Below are 7,493 nucleotides of genomic sequence, written 5' to 3' on the forward strand. Positions count from 1 at the left end.
AATACACCAAAACTATTTATAAATAAAATACTTGTTTTAGACTAATAACTATTATATTATTTAATTAATATATTATTCACTAGGATTTTCTTTTAAAAAGAATTGATATTAAACATCCTATACTCAATCAAGTGCATACAAAGAAAATGATCAAAATGCAAATAAATAATTAAACACTTAAAAAAATTATTAGCCTAATTAATATAATAACTAAATTTATTATTTTTAATTGATGGCTTTTATGGTGTTACAATTTTATATCAATTTCTAAAGTTGGACAGAAAAAGAAAAGAGAAAAGATGAAATAGTGTTGGGCCAAATCCGGTCCAGGTGGCCCAACAACGGGCAGAAACGCGCCCGCACTGGCAGCTTTGCGAAAAAGCCCTTGGTTTACTGAATAACTGGGAGCGGGGTCACGTCACTGTTTAACGGAGTCACTGACAGATGCAGAAAAGTCCCTCTGGCAGAAACACGTCACTGTCCAACAACTATTCCTTCGCAGACCGAGATCCCCGACGGCGACGAGCGCAGAATCGAGCTCCGGCGAGCTTGTACCGGACGACTTACACCAAGACCGGAGCTCTATTTTGGCTTAAACCTAATTCAAGCCCTAATCAACGTTTCCCCTAAGTCAATTTCATAGCTCGAGCTCTAAATCACCCTGTCCACGGAGACAGCGCAGAGAACGGACGAACAGAAATGTTCCCGGTGATCTAGGGCAGTCTAGCTCAATCAAGCGGGTCGAGGAGCATTAGGAGAACCTAAAGACGGTGAAACGGAAGAGCAGAGGGGATAAACTGACTGGAATTGTGCTGGTCGCGGTGAGGTCTCTCCTACGGTGTTCTTGAGCAGTTTTGGGGAAAGTTCAAAATTCACGTTCGCTGGTGAACGATTGGGGCTGATTCTTGGTGGCTGGATGCTTAACTACCTTACGAAGCTCGCGGTGTCTTCAATTTATAGAGCGCAACAGCGGTGGCCGGGAATTGCAGCGATGACGCGCGGCGGTCGGTGAAGGGGGAGTTCACTAGCGCGCGTGATTGGTGGCAAACCTCGTGGCATCTACTCCGGTGATTAACGGAGAGCGAGAGCAGGTCACGGCGGTGCGGTGGAAAGGCCTAGGCACGCGGCACAAAGCCGAAGGGCAACGGTCACCGGCGTGCTTATCGGATTCCACCACGGCGAGCCTGGTATGGCGGCCGGAATTGTTTACTGGCCGGAGTTATCCACGGCGGCGTGACTCCGATGGTTATCTGATCAATCCGAGCACGAATCGTGGCGGAGATCATCGGCGGCGTGTTGAGCTGGTGATCTGATCATGTTCAGTCACTGTACCATGGGAAATGTCCATTCAGACGACCTGACAGAGCAAGTTTGACCCAGATATTCTTCTGATTTTCTATAGCAACTAGTGGATCAACCAATGACAAAGTTGTTGTCTGATGATCCAACAACAATTCTGCTATAACACCCATGGCCAAATTCTTATTAGATCAGGGCTGATTTCTAGTTCAAAGTTGGCTCAGTATCACTGTTAGTCTGAACTTCAGACAACAAATAGCCTGACAGCACATATTTGGGTGTAATTTTCTCCAATTTTTTATAACAACCACAGGAGATGTCTGCATCAAAGTTGCTCTCCTATAATAGGTTTACAAAATTTATGTGGTGACCTAGGGCAAATTCTTACTGATTTGAAAGTTAATAAGCTCCAAAGTTGAGCTTATAACACTAATTTCAGACTTAGCATAGAACTCAAATGAGGTCCATTTTGCAAATAAGTCCAATATCCAAGTTTTAGCTTACAAATCCACACATTTGTGAACCAAATGACTTAGGATACACATTTATAATGGTTTTTGCACTTTAGTCCAAAAGTGGACTAATTTTGTACATAGGCCCCTAGGGTTTGGATTTAGGGTTTTCTAGGGTCCCTATTAGGGTTTTTGGTATCTCAGGGGTGTAGATGCCATGTAGGTCCATTTTTATAATATTTTATGATTATTTTACTTAATCTTTATGGTTTTCTCTTATTGGGTCCTATTTTACCCCCTCAGATCCCTATTTAGGGTTAAGTACCCTACACTAGGGTCTTATTTGCAAAATGCCATATCAATACAACTTGTTTGAAATTTTTGCCTAGTGAATGCACTCTATGTGTGTCAAACATATGCAAATGCCAATGCTCATGATGTTATGCTCAAGTTTTAGTAACAGTAACACTAGGGGTGTTACAACACACTTGGACTTTTCTTGGATCTTCTTAATGTCTTCTTTTGAGGTGTTGCTTTCCTCAATTCCTTAGTCCAAGTAAATCTTGCATCCTGTGAACTACAAACACAAACACTAGAAAACTTATTAGTTCACGGATTGTGTTGTTCATCAAACACCAAAACTCAATTAGCCAAATGGCCCGGGGTCCATTTTCCTTACAATCTCCCCCTTTTGGTGATTGATGACAACACAACCAAAGCAAGCAAATAATACAAGTATTTGAATGAAAATATGCAATCTACTTGCTAGGATGCATGATTGTCCCCACAACGTGAAATTATGGACTTAAGCCTCCCCCTAACTCCATAATTCACTTAATTCCTATTTTAGGACCAAATAACCAAAACCACTTGAGAAACCATTTGTAGATATAAAATTTAAAAATTTGTGGTGTTTGGTGTTTGATATAGTTTTCATTGCTTTGGTCCCTAAACTTCTCCCCCTTTGGCATCAACCATCGAAAAGGAAGACATTAAAAGCATGTAGGTAGTAAATAAAAGCTTGTCCTCAAATGATTACTCCCCCTAAGTGAGTGTTCTCCTTTATAAAGAGTTTTCTCCCCCTTTAGAGATGAATAAAAGCTCCCCCTGACAGAGATCATTAGGAAAAAGCATGTGAAAAGTAGAGGTGCAAGACATGATTTGAAAAGACTAACTTCCCTTATGCATAGGTAACAAAATATGAGTTAACCACTTATGCATTTTTAGCAACAAGTATATGATATGAAATATAGTCTAATCAAATATTGGAGAAGAATGTAAATGATACTAGTTGTAGTCTCAAAAGATACCGATTGAAATTCAATGGCGAGCTTGAGAGACATGAGAGTTCTTGGAGATTTTGCAGTGGAAGATTGTTGTCTTTCTCCAGGGACATCATTTTCCTTACAATGAGACTATCATATGAAATAGACTTGAAAAGGTGTTAGTCTCAAAGTGTTAGATTATAGAATAACCTCCCCCTGACGGTGTGCATACAAGTTTTGAATACTTGTAGGAGACATGCACTTTGATTTGATATTAAGAGAGGAAAATTATCTATAATCCGAACTTTGGCACATATAAGTTAAATGATACAACTTGTAGAAATCAAAATTTTCAATTGATGCATCATTTACTATGGAGTGATATAGAAGCTATGTGCCGTGCTTAAGTAAACATTTTAAACCATGTAGGTTTGCTTAAGTGTATGAATTGAAAACAAGCAATCCTACCATATGATTCACCTAATATGCATAATTTAAAACAAAGGTAAATAACAAATGTAATACTAGGCAAGAAAGGTAAACTAGATACAAGGTAAATAGATACGCATATCTAAAAACAAGAAATACAATAAATCTAGCTACCTTAGTCATGGGTGGGAAATTTGGGTCCAAAATTTTCACTAACCCACTTGGCAATTAACCTTGATCCAATATGATGTATCCCATGATATACATCCCAACTTTGCTAAGTCTCCAAATTTCCCGTAGACCTTCGGTCCACTCACTTCCCTTTCGGGATCCAAACCTTCTTGGTGCTTTTCATGGTTGAAATTATTTCCTTTGGCACCCAGATGCGTTTGGCCCCTTTTCCTTTGTTGGCTTGCTTGTTGGCCTTGATTGCTATCACCTTTCCATTCTTTTTCTTCTTGATCAAATATGGTGTAGCATCCTTTTTGTTCACCTTTTTGATGTAGGTGTTGGAGATTTTGCTTGTTGGCTTTTGCTTGAGCTTTTGCCTTTGTTTATCCCCGGTCATCGCCTTGCATTAGAAAGACTTGTGTCCTTCCTTGTGGCATAGCCTACAAATCACAGTTTCTCCCTCCATAGGCTTGTTCACTCGACACTCCCACAGTGGTGTTATCCTGTGGAGGTCGGATTTGTTTGGCTTTGCCTTTCTTGTCATATAAAGCCTTTCCAAGGCGAGCCACTTCTTGCTTTAATTGTTCATTTTCCTTTGCAACCTCATCCGAACATGTTTCTACAACAATATTCTCAACAACAACTTGGTTGCAGGGGTTAGAACCGTCAATTAAATCAAAGCAGGAAGTAGAAGCATCTTTCTTAATTATTTCAGTTATTTCAACTAAAGATGCTGCTGGGGTGCTACCAATGTTTTCTAGCTTAGTAGTTAGCTCATTATTGTGTATGCTAAGAATTTCCATTTTCTCTAGCAAATTTTCAATAGCTTCTTGGGAGCTAGCTAACTTAGCCTTAAGTTTTTCATTCTTTTTAATGAGGCTATCATCGGTAGCAGTGGATGGAGCACTAGATTCTAATAGCTCAATTTTAGTTGATAGCTCACTATTTAAATTTGCAAAAGTTTCAAATTTTTCTAGCAAACCTTTGTAATCATTTTGAGAGCTAACCAACTTATTTTTCAAGGTTTTAAGTTGAGCTTTTTGTTTAGTGCAAACATCCTGAAAAAATTCTACGGCTTCCGCAAGCTCATCTACAGAGGGCTTTCCCTCACCTTCATCATCACTACTACTTTCATCACTAGAGGATGGAATGTTTTTGTTACCTCTTGCCATAAGGCATTTGTGTGATGACCGTGATGAGCGTGATGAGGATCGGTGGCTGCGCGTCCTTGGAGGTTCATCTTCACTTGAAGAATCATCCCAAGTTCTAACACTTGTTAGCGCCTTGCCTTTGCTCCTCTCCTTTTTGGGTTTGGCCATATTTGGACAGTTGTCCCTGAAGTGGCCCTTCTCCCCACATGCGAAGCATCCTCTCTTCCTTTGCTTTTTCCTGTCAATGTTAAAGAGAAGATCCTTGACCTGTAGGGGCACACCCATTAGATTAATCTTGCGGATCATCCTCATTACCTTTCCGACGCGTCGGATTGTTTCTTCGTCCTCGAAGTATGATGTGCATGGTTGATTATCTTCATCATCATCACTTTCTTCTTCTTCCTCTTCTTCACTTGAGGAACATGGAGTGGGAGCCTTCTTTTTGCCCTTCCTTTCATCACATGCAAAAGCATATGGCCTTGAGGAAGTTGGCTCCTCTCCCCGACTCATTTTTCACGACATTTCAAAGGCCGCGATTTTCCCAATCACAATGGTCGGGGTCATGTTGCTCAAGTCCTCCATGTTGTGAAGGATGGTGATGATGCTCCCATATCTTTGTTGTGGTAGCAGGGAGATAATCTTCCTCACAATGTCCGCATCATCTAGCTTATTAATGCCAATAGAATTGAGCTCATTGATAATTAGATTCAAACGAGAATACATGTCTCTAACAAGCTCATCATCTTTCATAGCAAAAGAATTATACTCATTTAAGACTAGGCAATGTTTTTGCTCACGGACATTGGATGTGCCGTCATGGAGCTCATGCAATTTTAGCCAAATCTCATTAGCAGTTTTCAAGGTAAATACTTGATTAAAAATATCCATGCTAAGAGATTCATACAAGCAATTTTTGGCTCTAGCATTTAAATGAATTTCTTTTTCCTCACTCGTGGTGGGTTTCTCGGGATTCTTGAGGGGTTTCATCCCGTCAAGAGTGACTCTCCAAACACCAAGATCAATGGCCTCTAGGTAACAAGCCATTCTAGCACTATAATATGAGAAGTTAGCGCCGTCAAAGTGTGGTGGCCTATGGGTATCGATCCCTTCCTCTAAAAAGCGTTGGCTCTTTTAGCGGTGAAGCTAAAGCGTTTCAAATGAGCCAAACCGGCTCTGATACCACTTGTAGGAAACAGGTGACGCCTAAGAGGGGGGTGAATTAGGACTTCTAAAACTTTTACTAAACTAGGCCACAATTAAATCCCTAGAGCAAAACCTATGCAAATAATGAAACTATAATGTGCAAACTAGGTTTTGTCTAAGTGTTGCTATCTCTACCGCAATGGCTAAGTTTCAATCTACACTAAATAAGTATGAATACAAGATTGAAACTTAAATGCTTAATATAAATGTGGAAACTTAAAGAGCAAAGTAGAGAAGCAAACTCTCATGGATGACGCCGGTATTTTTACCGAGGTATCCGGAACCACGCAAGGTCCCGACTAATCCTCGTTGGTGCCCCTACGCAAAGGGAAGCCCACGCGAGGGCCAAACACCACGGTCGAGTAACTCCGTAGAGAGCCGCGGGCCTTCTCCACGCACAAGTGGTGCTCCGCTTCCTGCTCCTCTCGGACGCTCCCCGCCGTCTCCACTATCAAGCTTCCGGTCGAAACGCTGCGGGCCTCGTTCCCTCCGGTACATGGTGGCGGCCGTGACACAAACGCGGTTGTCACGGTCTCACAAGACTCTCGCCCCACTCGGTACAATTACAATGACTCACGCAAGAGCCGAGGGGTTGTGTGGTTTTACAAAACTCACTCAACTAACTAGGGTTCACCTAGAGCAAGCGCTAAAGCAGTCTAACTAACCTAAGCACTTCGCAAAGCACCTACGCTAATCACCGAGTGATTCTATTAAGCACTTGGGTGTTTGAGCTCTTGGAAATGTGCACTATATGCCTTGGTATGTTGCTTGGGCTCCCACACCTTCAAATGGCCAGTTGGGTGAAGTATATATAGGCCCCAACTCCAAAATAGCCATTGGAGAAAAGCTGCAGTTCTCTGCGGCACACCGGACAGTCCGGTGTGGCACCGGACAGCACACTATAGCCTGTCCGGTGCGCCTAGCCGTTGCTCTGTCAGAGCAGGTGACCGTTGGCGCCGCAGGCTTTTCCACACCGGACAGTCTGGTGCTCACACCGGACAGTCCGGTGGTCTTCTCTCCGAGTGCCACCTGGAACTAGCCGTTGGGCTGGTGTTCCACAGTGCACCGGACAGTCCGGCGTGTGGGCACCGGACAGTCCGGTGTGCCACCAGACAGTCCGGTGCGCCTTCGCACAGACAGTCCGCAGCAGCACACTTGGACTTTTCTTGGATCTTCTTAATGTCTTCTTTTAAGGTGTTGCTTTCCTCAATTCCTTAGTCCAAGTAAATCTTGCATCCTGTGAACTACAAACACAAACACTAGAAAACTTATTAGTTCACGGATTGTGTTGTTCATCAAACACCAAAACTCAATTAGCCAAATGGCCCGGGGTCCATTTTCCTTACAGCCCGGACGGTCCGCGCTCACGTGCGGACGGTCCGGGCATGTGCAGATCGGCTGATTTACTGCCGATTTGCGGTTGCTCAGGGTATGTGTCCATCAGCATCCCATAAAGGGGTTGTGACTGGTCGTGACAACCTATAGCCGATGTATTACGTGTGTTACCCCCTAATTCGACCTCG

The sequence above is a fragment of the Zea mays genome, chromosome 10 (assembly GCF_902167145.1).
Source record: "Zea mays cultivar B73 chromosome 10, Zm-B73-REFERENCE-NAM-5.0, whole genome shotgun sequence".
NCBI lineage: Eukaryota > Viridiplantae > Streptophyta > Magnoliopsida > Poales > Poaceae > Zea > Zea mays.